Source organism: Melanerpes formicivorus, unplaced genomic scaffold (genome assembly GCF_026170545.1).
Source record: "Melanerpes formicivorus ecotype bairdi unplaced genomic scaffold, bMelFor1.0.p_v2 SCAF_25, whole genome shotgun sequence".
Taxonomy (NCBI): Eukaryota; Metazoa; Chordata; class Aves; order Piciformes; family Picidae; genus Melanerpes; species Melanerpes formicivorus.
Window position 1 is genome coordinate 12,192,079 of NW_027142377.1, and position 14,481 is coordinate 12,206,559.

The 14,481-nt window shown below is 41.9% G+C and overlaps 1 protein-coding gene across 24 annotated transcripts in view; it reads left to right on the forward strand.

Annotated features, from left to right (window-relative positions):
• Positions 1–14,481, forward strand: part of MYT1L (myelin transcription factor 1 like) — a 299,847-nt gene that overhangs the window by 170,323 nt on the left and 115,043 nt on the right. The window lies entirely within an intron of this gene.

The window sequence follows — 14,481 nt, forward strand, 5'->3', positions numbered from 1 at the left end:
CCATTGGGGTGGTTCTTTTTTTTTTGTCTTTTTGACTTGGATTTTTTGCTGAGGAGTCTCATTCTTGTCATCAGTGTTCTCTTGGTGTGTGCATACAGCTTTCCTGCTTATGTGTAGCAAATGCAAATTTGGCCCTACTGACATGTTGGTGCCAGAATGCCTTCTGTTATTTAATCTGTTTTTTAGCTAAATGAAAACTAGCTTCTGACCACTTTAAGTTTGGTGATCAGGTTGGATTTAAAAGTCGTAGCCTAAGGCAAAACAGTGATAATAAGACTTCAGGGTTCAAATGTTATATAATAATTGTAAATACCTTTGGCTTCTAAGCCATGAAATGTGGAGACATCTGTAAGAGAATGTTTTTGGGTGTTTATTGTTAATAACATATCAAAGTATCCTGTGTTACTCATAGTACCTGTCCTTCAAAATCATTTAGAGCTCACTCTTTACATTTCTGCATCTACAATGTCAATCTTCAGTAGTGTTGTACATCTGTGGAAGCAGCATTCTCCTCCTCAGCCATTTGTCCATGAATTTCTTGTGCAGCATTTTGAAGATTTAACAGCACTAGAATACATGAATTTTTCTCATGTGCTCTGCATTTCATTTGACATATTTTGTACAGCAGCCTGCTGCAGGAGATAAAATGGCTGATGTTCTGGCCATCTCTCTTCTGAATGGAGGGAGCTTTCCAAACCGGTGTTAAATTCTTCCGAAGTTGTTGAGACTTTTGGTCATTTTTGACTTTGTCAGGTTTAAAAGCATTTATAGTGTTTATGAGAACAGGTATTTCACACCAGATCTAACAACTGCCATGTAATGAGGGTATATTGCTTTTATGAATTAAGTTGAAATTGCACATTTGTGGTTAATGCATTTATTTGAAACAGGAAAAGATACCAACAGTCACACGTCAGCCCAATCACTGCCACTCAGGCCATTCATACTACTTCTTCCTTGTCAGTGAAAGCAGCTTAGGGACAAGTCCAGAAACTTCTTTCATAATTAGAGCAAAACAAGTGGTATGCCTGATATTAAAATGCTTTTGGATTACATTTGAGCAATGTAAAACATAGAATAATTCTATTCAAACTTCTTTTTTTGCCCCCCTCACTCATAAAAGTGGAAATGTTTTGGGGGTTACTTGAAGGATTTGGTTAGATTGGAATGCTGATTTAAGAAAAGTAGCCAAAAACTATTCTTCTCCCATTCCTCTTCAATGACTCTTCCTAAATTCACTCGTGACTTCTAAGTTCAAATGGTGGTTTTCCTCTGTCCGCTTTCTCCATGTAAACACAAGCCTCGTCAGCCATTAATGAATGGCACCAAATACTTCTTTTCCCTCAGAAATTTCACGAGCAGCCAACAGTTAAGTGACACGATTATAATGTCCTTTCTAGTCCCAAGATTGTAGCTCCACACATTGCTTTACACTTCATGGGATTTGCATGTGGATTTCAAAAACAAGAGTCTTGGAACACACAGAGAGAGACTCTTTAGTTTCAAAACAAACCCTAACTTCTCAGTTGCTCTAACTGCTGAGTGTCCGTGCCTGTATAACCCCCACCCCCACCCCCACTTTCTTGGGAGGCAGCAAGGAATGGATGTGAGCTTTGGAAATAATAGATGGAATTTTGAGATGGTGATTCCATATTTTGCTTTTGTGAGATGACTCTGGTATGTCAGTGCATGAACAGACTGAATCTCAGAGCTGTTAATTAAATGAGATTTCGGGCAGATGCGCAAAGAATAGAATTTGGAAATACATCAAAAATTCCCCTTTTTTTTCCCTCTTTTTTCCTACTGGCCAAAGAATTTGTGGGGTTTTTACGTTTTCTTGTCACCCTGATTGCCAATCTACTAATCAAAATATATTTAACCAATGTATGTCTTATTTAGTGTAAAAACACAAAGTTCTTTGTTGATTTTTACAACCGATGTATCCATTTTCTAATCATTTTTTATCTAGTCCAAACAACTCCTACTAAATTCAAGTTTTTGAAAGAACTTGAAAGAATTTATTGTTTTCTATTCTTTTTTTTATTTCTATTTTGCTATTTGGTTGGGAAAGATCCTCAAACATTTCTTTCAAGGAAATCAGACTGGCTTAAAATTTTGATATGTTCAGGGAATTGCCAATGCCTAACTCAATTCCATTTAGAGCTATAGAGCATTTTAATGAGATTAAGACCTTTCCTTTCGCTATACCAGACCAACTCGTTATTAGGAATGTAATGCATTTGCTTCCACTAGATGTAGTCAGAGCTCTCCAGAATTCTGTTTCTTCTATAACATCTTGAATTCCCTGGAATTTCAGGGTGGTTCGTTGGGGGTTTTTTTCCATTGCAATTTTATCCTTGCAATACCAATGTGACAGTGAAAACCCTGTTTGGATACAAAATGAAACATGAACCGAAATAAACAGATCTTCTCAAACTGGCAGACAGATTCAGGGAATGAAATGTTGTTCTGCTGATAAAATATTAGGTAAAAGTTAAAGTTGATTTTATCATGTGTTTTGTGCATCAGTTGTAGTTTTAATTATGAAAGAGCTGCAGTGTTAGGGTTGGGTAGGGAAACAAGCCGGTGTTACTTCCTTTGAGGTATATGAAAACACAAGACTGTGACTACTTAGGGTAACAGTGGCAACAGCTTGTATCATTTCCATCTTTTTGATGTTTCCTTTGTGTGAAACCTTAGTTTGAAGTGAAATCTCACATGACTGGATTGGTACTTTGCTTTCCGCTCTTAAGTTTGGAGCTTAATTTTAGCTTGTTAGTTGGGCATGCTGCTAGACAGCCATGATGGAACAGGCTTCTCTGCAGGGCACTTTAGGGCAGGATGCTAGGATCTTTCTAATTAACTCAGAACTTCTCTCCAGTGACTAGATAGACAATTCAGAAAGGTTGACATCCCAGTTTGGGTGCTGAGAGAAAGACCCCAAAGTGAGGTGGTGTGCCTGCCTTCTTCAGAGAAGGTTAATCTCTTTGTGTTTCACTTATACCAAGAAACCCAAAGCTATCATGGACCTTCTACTACTCTCTGTAATGCACAGCATGAGGCAATGCTCAGATGTAAAGTTTACTCAGATAGGTCTTTACTACCTGTTATTTATGTATCCAGGCACCAGCACCGTAGCTGCTCAGCTCATGCAGTTAAAGAAATGCATGTATCTTTGCAGTATCAGGGCAGTACCACTAAAAACAAAGGTTGGGAAAGATGTGAAAACAAAACCAAAACCAAGAAAGAACAGACAATAACCAAGAAATTACCAAAGACACTTAAGGAATAACATACTTATTGGAGCACTGGAACAGGCCACCCAGAGAGCTGGGGGAGTCTCCTCTGAAAACTTTCAAAAGTCCAGCTGGAAGCATTCCTGTGCAATGTGAACTGGGTGACCCTGCTCTGGCAGGAGTGTTGGCTTACGTGATCTCTGGAGGGCTCTTCCAAACCCTACCATTCTGTGATGGTGTGTGACGCATTTGGACAGTGATGGAAGCAAGGAAAGAATTCAGATCTTAGGAGTGAAAAACACATGCTCTCTCTGGACCTTGCTCCTGATACTATTTCATTCACTTGGTGGCTTTTCAGGCCCATTGCCATCACAGCATAATAATGAGCAGTGTTCTTACATGTTCAGAGATGTGGATTAGTTTTGAACAATGAGTTTGGTGCAGCTACTTGAATAGTGGTTCTGTAGCAATTACCCAAATCATACCTGAAGACTGTTCCCAGAACTGTGTTTTTTGGACATGTGTTGGCTAAGTGTCTGAAGAAAACTTTGTGTGTTCTTACATTGCAATTATTAGGAGCTTTTCCATTTTCAGCAATCATCTTTAGAGACAGCAGGGTTCATATTCTGCATATGCAAGTACAAACAAACACCAAGTCCAGTTTGTATTCCATGCGCTGCGAGTGCAAATCCCATAGGCACTGCAGAGTAACAGGGGGCAACCTGGCCTGTGTGTTTACTGGGTAGATGTGAAGGACAGGACTGTTACACCCTCCTGTGCTTCTATGCAGTTAGCTTTTTGGGGTTTTAAAGACATTGTATACCAAACACATGCCTATGTTTTACCTTGTCAATAGGTATGTAGAATCACTGCAAAAACCCTAACTAGACTCCATTTGAGAGGTACTGATTAGGTGCCATTGCCTAATTTTAAAGCTTTGTAACAGCACAGGGTGTTGGTTTTTTTTTTTTTTTTTTTGGGGGGGGGGTATTGTGTGTTGTTTTTTTCTTTCTTTTTTTCTCAAGTAACAAAAGCAATTAGATTCTGTAATGGATTAATCACTTGCCATAATGCCACATGCTTCAGAATGAAACATGTTCTATCAAATAAGAGCCCTAAACAGAATGTTGAGATGGTAGAGTGGCACTATGTATATTTATTTAGGCTTCTTTTACTGCATGTATCAGTGTAGGTTTGAAAGCAGGCAAAGCCATCGTGTAGAGATTCAAGCAAAACACAACCTTAGCCTGAAACAATGTACATCAAATCTCAGTTTATATCATCTGAATTCTTATTTTCAGCAATCAAATTAAAATTCCTGATAGAGTGAGGCCTCTATCAGTATTTCCATTTTAAATTTGAAGAGTTTCTCATTTAGGCTTAACAATTCATCCCTCACTATCTGAAACATTTCACCTGCCAGGGAATTCTGTGTGCCTTTTCATCACTTATTACAGTAAGTGATTTATTTTTTGCATTAATCACTGGTACAGTGTCTTGAAAAATAGAAGTGAGTGTGGAAGAAGAGAGACTGGAAAATAACGTTTAGGTCCCTAATGCAAGAGTCCTTCCTAACCTCATAACACACCCTGCACTTCAATTTTCCACCAAATTCCTCAATATCACCAGTTCTTTGTTGTTTACTAGTCTGTCTCCTTTTCTCTTATATTGCACAGGTAGGATTGTTTTGACCATCTTTCAGTTTTTACAGCATGAGATTTGTCTCCCTCTACAACAGATTTATTTGAATTTTTAGGTACCTTAGAGTTCAGTTTGATTAGGACAACCCCCCCGTACCATTCTATCACCTTGGCATTATATACTGTAGTTTAGTCATCTGTGCTTTAGAATGGAGTGAGTGAAATAATTCCGGCTCCCAACCTCCAAAAGGAAAAGGCTCAACTCTCTTCCTCTTATTAGAAAATTATTGAATTTCTGTGTCATCTTGTGCCATATTTCTTATTCAAATTCTTTTTTCCTCTTTTTTTTTTTTCCCATATACCTTTTCACCCACCAGTTTGATTGCCATGGCTGCAGCCGTGGGTGAATAATTGCCTGTCTTCACAGGAGCATGTTCTGGAGCTAAAGTCGAGTGCTTGCTTCCTGATGTATGCCTCATTTGGATTCTGCCGACAGCCTAGGGGCTGTATTATTCATGCCTTGACAGATAGCACTCACTAAAAGCTTTGGAACAGGGCCAGGTACTGGCAGGGAGATAGTGGAGCATTGCAACTTGCAACTGAGAGGAGCATCTATAATACAAAAAAAGAGAAATCCTCCTGCCTCCCTTTTCCTGGTCTCACTTTGATGGAGAATTCATTTGCATCAAAATAAAATACCCTAAAAATAAATATTTTTTTTTACCTAAACCATGCTTGAAAGTTTTAACACAATTTTCCACATTTAATTGCAAAGCTGATTTTAATTAGGAAGGCCCTGCCTGTGAAAAATGAAGATTCACTTGGGTGAGTGTAACACATTGCAGTGTCTGCTGAATGCTCTAATTAATGTATGGCTGCTGTACAACAGGGTGCACTGTGGGATGTTTATGAACGATTCTGTGCACGCAGCCACTCCATCCGTATTCTGGTTCTTCAATCTACAAGGATAAATAACTTTTTCCCCCCCTTTTCTTCTTTATGAGACATCATTGTACATGCCATCACTCCATCCATAAACTTTATGGCATGCCTGTCCTTCTTAATGTTTGTCAACGCTATTGTAAATCAGGAGCCAAGGCATACATATTTTAACATTAATTTGATAGGAGAGCGTGGCTGCACGCTGTGTGCTACCCCAGTTCCACTCATGTGTTTGTGCCAAAGCCTGGCCATGGAACAGGGAGGTTCTTGTTGCTTGCTTATATGATACTGGGAAAAATCCCACTAAGTGCTGGGCACAAGTTCGTTTTTAGGATGATATCCTTTGTTATATCTTCATTTTTTATAGTGTCAAATAAATATAACAGGATTCACTGGATGTTTACCTGAGGAAAAGTCTTACTCTGACCCTCCCTTTGTGATTTAATTATATCTGATGTAATGGCATATTTGCCAAGGACTTTGGCTAGCTGTGGTAAATGCCAAGAATAACATTATAAACATATTTGATAGAAAATAGCCCTCCATGCAGGCTTTGTAAAAAAGAAATCATAAATGAAGTTTAGTGCTTTGTAAAGTCCAGCTAAAGAGAAAAACAGCAAATAAATAAGTGAGGGAGCAGAGGGATTTTCAAACAGAACCCAGCAAACAATAAATAAATGTGCTGACAGGGAATCCATAATGTATTAGAGGACTGTATTGGCTGCTGCCTGCTTCCAGCAATATATCCTTTGTCTGATTGTTGATTAATGATTAGAAAGGGGCAAAGCTGGGTCTGAAACATCAACCAGATATACACCAGCAATTGGTGTGTGGCTCTGCATGCCAGTGGGCAGCGTCTAAAGGTGACCACACAAAGGAATCACAGTTCAGTTCCTTCTAACATCACCTGTACTGGGAATAGCAACTTCAGTGGCAGCAAGTTGCAGGATCTGCCTGTGTGAGGAATACTAGACTAATAAAGGCAGTGGTGGGGCAGGAGGGAAATAAAGTCAGAGGCAGGAGGATGGAGGGAGCTGACCCAACTGTGTAGCAACAGCAAATAGCAGCTCTGGGATGTGCTTTCTGCAGCGTGTTGCCAGACTGGTGTGTTGATGAAATCATATGCTCATTTGCTTGTATTTGCTTTTGCCTCGTGGCAGAGAAAGCTAACAGTATCTGAGGGTGCATCAAGAAGAATGTGCTCAGCAGCTCGAGGGAGATTCTCTTCCCCCCCCTACGCTGACCTGGTGAGGCCCCACCTGGAGTATTGTGTCCAGTTCTGGGCTCCCCAGTTCAAGGACAGAGAACTGCAATAGGCTACAAAGATGGCTGGGGGACAAGAACATTCATCTTATGAAGACTCAGGGACTTGGGGCTTTTTAGCCTGTACAGCCTGGAGAAGACTGAGGTTGGCTCTTGTCAATGCTTATAAATACTTCAAGGCATCAGGAGGGTGGGGCCAGGGTTATTTTCAGTGGTGTCCTGTGACAGAACAAGTAACGGTCCAGTAACAGACACAGACGTGAACATAGGAAGTTCCATCTAAACATGAGGAGGAACTTCCTTATATTAAGGGTGTTAGAGCACTGGTACAGGCTGCGAGAGGTGGTGAAGTCTCCATAGTCATCCCAAACCTGCCTGGACACCATGCTTTGCAACCTGTTTTAAGTGAACCTGCCTTGGCAAGGGAGTTGGACTAGATGATGTTCAGAGGTCCCTTCTAATCCCCATCACTCTATGATTTCAAACTGCAAAGGCTGAGCATGTTTCTCAGGTAGCAGTCTCCTCACAGCCACAGTGATTTCTGTGGAAGGCTCTGTCTGGATATGTTGCCATTGACCTCTAAGTAAATGAAAACTATAAAGTACAGGAGAGAAACCTTTTAAAAATAAAATAAATAGCCATACACTTTCCCCCTCCCCACCTTTGGCTATGGGGAATTCACAGAGTCCCAGCATGGTGGGGGTTGGGAGGGGCCTCTGGGGATCATCTAGCCCAACCCCCCATGTTAACGTAGAGCAGGTTGCCCAGAATGACATCCAGGCAGGTTTTGAAAGTCTCCAGAGAAGGCAGCTCCACAAGCTCTCTGGGCAGCCTGGTCCAGTGCTCTGGCACACTTACAGGGAATGTTTTCCTTATGTTTCAGTGGAACTTCATGTGCTCCAGTTTGAGCCCACTGCTCCTTGTCCTACCACTGGGCACAACTGTACAGAGCCCAACCCCATCCTCTTGACCTCCATCTTTAGATATTTACATGCATTCAGAGGTTACCTTCTCATCCTCTCTTTTCCAGGCTAAACAGCCCTAGGTCTGTCACCCTTTACTTGTCAGAGGGATGCTTCAGTCCCCTCAACATCTTTGTGGACTTCTGTTGGACTCTCTCCAATGTTTCCCTGTCTCTCTTGATATACGGAGCCCAGAAGTAGATACAGTACTCCAGATATGAGCTCACCAGGGCAGAGCTGATGGGGAGGAAAACCTTCCTTGACTGGCTAACCACACCTTTTGTAAAGTGCAACCCAGCATATCATTGGCATTCTTGGCCACAAGAGCACATTGCTGGCTCATGGTGGACTTGTCCACCAGCACTCCCAGGGCCTTCTCCATAGAGCTGCTTTCCAACAGGTCATTCCCTCACCTGCACTGGTGCACGGGGTTATTCCTTTCCAGATATAGGCCTCTGCATTTACTCTTTTTGATCTTTATGAAGTTGCCTTTTGCCCACCTCTCCAGCTTCTCTAAGTCTTGATGAATGGCAGCACAGCCTTCTGCTGTCAGCCACTTATCCCAGTTTTGTATCATCAGCAAACTTACTGAGGGTATACCTTATTCCAGATCATTGATGAATATGTTGAACAAGACTGGATACAGAAGTGACACCTCAGGAGACAATAGCTGCAGGCCTTCAACTAGACTCTGCACCATTGGCCACAGCCCTCTGAGCTCTGTCCTTCAGCCAGCTCGCCATCCCCCTCACTGTCCACTCATCTAATCCACGCTTCCTAAGCTTACCAGTGGGGATGTTATGGGAGATGGTCTCAAAAGCTTTGCTGAAGATAAGGTACACAACATCCAGTGCTCTTCTCACACCTATCTATCTAGTTAAACCATCACAGGAGGCTATCAGATTGGTCAAACATGATTTCCCCATGGTGACTCCATGCTGACCACACCAGATAACCTTATTTTCCTCCATGTGCTTAGAGAGGAGCTCCAGAATGGGCTGTGTTGTCAACTTTCCAGGAATAGAGTTCAGGTTGACTGGGCTGTGGTTTCTTGGGTCTTCCTTCCTGCCTGTTTTGAAGACTTTATTCTAGTTCTCAGGCACCTCTCCTGTTCTCTATGACCTTTCAAAGGTGATGGAGAGTGACTTAGCTGTAACATCAGCCAGCTCCCTCACTACTCATGGGTGCATCTCGTCAGGGCCCATGGATTTGTGGGTGTCTGTCTTGACTAGATGATCTGTAACCCAAATCTTCACCAAGGGAGAGTCCTTCTTTGTACTTTCTCTTACCTCCAGGGAGGAACTAGGATTGCTTTCAGCATGTTCCCCTCTCTCTCTCTCTCTCTCCTTGGAAGAGCACTGTACATTCTCTCATGAGAAGAGCAACTCCACCACGTCACCTTGTTAATCTTTGTTTCCTAAAAAGTGCATAGCTGCCCATGACAACATTGAAGTCGTGTGAGCCATCCCACTGTGCCTCTGTAATTGCAATGAGATCATTGCCCTGTGACTGCACCCACACCTCTAGTTCTACCTGCTTATTCTCCATGCTGCATGCGCTGGTGTACAGGCATTTCAGAGAGGTACTTGAGCAAGGTTTCCCTAGAGGGGTGCAAGAGGGTCCACCATAGTCATACACACCTCTGAGTGGTTTGCATTGGCTCACATCTTGGGACACAGCTGAGGAACATCTGATGTTCCCTTGGTTGGGCTGAGGTATTCCCTGGTTGAATGGGATGACACGAGCATTGCCATCTTGGATCCTGCTCTGAGTCCTGCAGTTTAAAGCCCACCTCACCAAGTTGGACAGCCTGCTACCAAATATTCCCTTGCCTTTTTGAGACAGGTGTATTCCATCCCTCCCTAATAGGTTATAGTCATCAAAGAAATGGTCACAGAATCACTGAAACACTCAGGTTGGAAAAGACCCTTGGGATCACCAAGTCCAACCTATAACCCTGCTGTACAAGGTTCACCCCTAAACTGTATCTCCAAGTACCACATCCAAATGACCTTTAAACACATCCAGGATTGGTGACTCAGTGACCTCCCTGGGCAGCACATTCCAATGCCTGACCACTATTTCCATGAAAAAAGTTTTCCTGATGCCTATTCTAAACCTACCCAGTCACAGCTTGAATCCATTCCCCCTTGTTCTATCACTGATTACCTGTGAGAAGAGACCAGCAGCAACCTCTCCACCACATCCTTTTAGGTAGTTGTACAGAGTGATGAGGTCCCCTCTTTTTCAAACTAAACAGCCTCAGCTCCTTCAGTCACTCCTCATAAGATTTATTCTCCAGGCCCTTCCCCAGCTTTGTAGCAGACCTCTCATGATTCTCTCTCAGGTTAGCTGATGCCCCTTCACAGTGACCCCTGTGAGCACACTTTGTTTCTTTTACCGGTGTCATCTGCATACTGCTGGTGAAGTTTCTGTATGTAGGACTTGCTCTCAGGCATCTATAGATGTCAAAGCTTCCTATCTGTTTCTTTTGAGGATGTTAGAGGGGGATGAAGTGGAATCATGCCTTTTTGGGTCACCAGGGTTCAAGGTGCCTCTTTCTCAGCTGAAACTACCTATCTCCATTTCAACTCCTCTAATGCTGTGTAGCCTTATTCCCATTTCTTCAATTACTGGAAGGCTGCTGTACAGTCTTCCTGTAGCCTTCTCTTCTCCAGGCTGAGCCACTCAAACTCTATCATCTTTGTAATGATGAGGAGTATTGCATTTAGAGTCAATTCTGGTTTCCCTATTTCATAATTTGTGAAATATTTTTACAACATTTCTTTCTATATATTGAGGAAATCTCTCTATTATTGTGTATTTTAGTGATGGTGAAGTCATGATTATTAGCCCTACATGGAGCCAGAAAAGCCATGAGCAACATTGTGCACTGGGTTGAAAGCGCTACAGAGCTGCCTTCATCATCTTACCAGCAGTTCTGAGCGGTAGTGTAGCTGCTGTGTCTGCATCTGAACAATGGCTTGTGGACTGGAACATCTCCAGTTGAGATAGGATATTTTCTGGTGAATACTGCTTAGGCAGTATCTTACTCCAGTATCTTACTCCAGTATCCAGCCAACACAATTCACATGACTTTGAAAAAGTTTTACTAATAGGTGGCACTCTTGCTATCAGAGGGTATCATTGGCCTGCATCTTATTTTCCATCTCAGTGAAAGTTGTCTGAACTCTACTGGAATCTGTGGTGGGGGGGATGGCAGGAGAAATCATACAAGTAAAAATAAAGTTGTAGCCATCTTTTTCTTTCAAACCCTAACTAATACCTGGGCTAGCAACAGAACATGAAGAAAAAAGGAAACCAACTCAAATAGGAAGGAACCAGAAACCAGTGGCTATCTACCTCCTTCATGTTTTAAATCACTCGCCCAGCCTAGCAGAAAAACCCACCTGTGTAGGAGTAGGAGAGAAATGAAGAATAAGGAAGCCATAAAATGAAATAAGGCTGTAGGAAAAAAGGGAGAAAGAACAGTAGTTTGGAGATGGCTGTCTGCTGGTTTTTTCTCCTTAAAAATACATTATAATGTGTCTTTAAAGACTTGCATTGACGTTTTTCAGTGAGTTGAGACAGCTCTTTGAAAGACATCACTTCTCATTAGTGGCTGAAGTACTGCTTCTAGTGGTGTCAGCTCAGGACAATGAAAAGAGAGGTTCTGCTAAGCTATCTTTGATGACAATAATAAATCTAAATAAATGCATCCATGGTGCAGAATCCAATGCCCAAGGGACAGATAGCTCCTGAAGACATCCTCAATGCTACACAGCTCAAGATACAGTAAACAGTGATAATGTCAACCAGATAAGTGGACCTAACAAGTTAATTTCCTGGATACTCACCTGCATCACCTCCCCCAGAAAATCTTGACGTTTAGTGATGGCATGGAAAGGAACCCAGTGTTCTTTGGTATTTACAAGAAGCAGCAGCATCACAGCACAGGTATGCAGAGAAGAGCGGACAAGGGGTGTCATGCCTCAGAGAAAATACTTCTGTGATTGAAGTCAGGCCTGTGTCCTAAATCTATGATTTATGATAAAATTTGTAATACTGTAATGCCAAATGAGATAGAACAGGATATGGTTGACTATAAATGCCAATACCAGCTATTTAAACCAGCTTTCTTATTCAGTTCCCTGGGGCTGAGACAGTTTTCTCTGCCATCAGAATATTATTTAAAGTAATGAGGAGGCCACTAAATGAGATGAACAAGGAGTAGATGAATGTTTTCTGTCTGTCTGATAATCGTGAAAGTCACCAGGGATAGGCACCTATTCCTGTTTTCCACTCTCATAACATCTTCAGCAGAAACTATTACCTCTACTTTGTGAATGGGAGTAAGTATTGCAGGCAGGGGGAATTGGGATTGTCTAGTCTGGAGACAAAGAGGCTGAGGGGAGATCATCATGCTCTCTGCAACTGCCTGAGTGGAAGTTGGAGCATGTTTTCATCAGGATGTTATTTTCCTCTGTAGTCAGCACTGGTGAGGCCACACTTTGAGTACTGGGTTCAGTTTTGGGACCCTCACAACAGGAAAGACATCGAGGTGCTTGAGAAGGTCCAGAGAAGGGCAACAAAGATGATAAAGGATCTGAAGATCAGGTCTTGTGAGGAGCAGCTGAGCAAACTGGGCTTGTTTAGTCTGGAGAAAAGAAGGCTGGGGAGAGACCTTATTTTCCACAAGTCCCTGAAAGGAGGCAGGAGTGAGATGGCTTCTGGTCTCTTCTCCCTAATAACAAGTGACAGGATGAGAGGAAATGGCATCAAGTTGTACCAGGGGAGGTTTAGATTGGATATCAGAAGAAACTTCTTGACTGAAAGGGTTCTCAAAGACTGCAATCCACAGTGGTTAAATCCACATCCCTGGAAGTGTTTCAAAGACACAGAAGTGGTACTGATGGAGATGGTTTAGCACCACCTTCGCTTCAGTTAGAGAATGGTTGAATTTGTTGGTCTTTTCCAACTGAAGTGAATTCTGTGAATCTGTGATAAACACTGAGGCTAAAACCTGGCATGCTTGCAAATTCTGCTTTAAGTCACCCAGAAGAAAGGGTGTTCCCTCATCATTCCTCCAATATTTTGACCCTAACTCTGAAGTCAAAACCTATCCATCTAAGCACATCCAAATTTCTAATTTTCTGCCAGGAAACATTTATTTGGGCATCTTGATACTTGTGTCACACCAAGAACATAAAATAGTGCATCTTTGATCTGTTATCTGCTTGTTTCAGTGCATAATGTGGTGGTTCTTTTGCGTCCTCCGATTTGTGATCTCTACCAGCATGGCACTTGCTCATGATTTCATTCTTTTTCAATAGGAGTTAGGCCACATTTCTCCTGCTACCTATGTCAGCATGTCTGTATTCTCTTCTCTTGGTCTGTTCTTGTTTTATGGACAATAACATCTCTGAAAAGAATAGGTAAGGATATAGTTTTGTAACTTTGAGTGGTCTTTTGGAGAGAGAAGAGCACTATTTCTGCTTCTAGAAGTCAGACAAGTTTTAGAGTTCAATGGACTGAATCCTTCTCAGGTAGCAAGGAGCATGTAAATGTTTTCTTTTGTGTGAAGTATTAGAGAACTGGGCACTCTCAGTGCAGAGTACTGGGAAACTTCATGAGCAAGCAGTCTTCTGAGAGGTGTGAAATGAAGCCCCAGTTACCCCTGTGAAAGAGAACATTCAATAGAAATTTCTCAGATGTTTGTACATTCTAGATTAGATAATTCTGAGGCTGGGATTGTGATTCCTTCTCTGACCATCTCCTAATCAAAAGACTTGAGTTCATTTCTGTTTCTCTAAGAAAAATGAAGGCTTGAGGTGATTAATTCTAGGAGCAGAAATGCCTTCCCCCCCACCACCACTATAGAAAATACCAGTGTGGATTAACAGTGTCTACATGCTGCTGTATGTTAAGCGTCTACTTTTCCCTGGATATTAGAAGAGGAGCAGACATACCTCACTTGGATGTTAGGATCCCACAGCACAGCTCAGCATATAAACTGAGAGCTGTAATGCCTTTCCTCCCTTGGTATACTCCTAGTTCGTGACTCTCTCCCTGCTACCACACAAGAAATCTGCGTCATAGCCAGAAGTTGAGTCATGCCTCTGAATTATTCTACAGTGCCTTTTGCTTTAGACCATCCTTCTTATATTAAAAGTTCATTTGTACAAAGATTAGCAAGTTTTGTTACTGAGTATTTGCAGGGACAATAAGACATGTGCTAGAAGAATTGATGTATTGTTTAATATAGACCATGTTTGGGCATGGTTTCTGCTAGGATGAAAGAAAATTGGATATTGCAAGAAACTTCTTGACTGAAAGGGTTCTCAAACACTGGAACAGGCTGCTTATGGAGGTGGCTGGATCTCTGTCCCCTGGACATGCTGAAAAGATGCAGAGATATGGTGATGAGAGACATGGTTT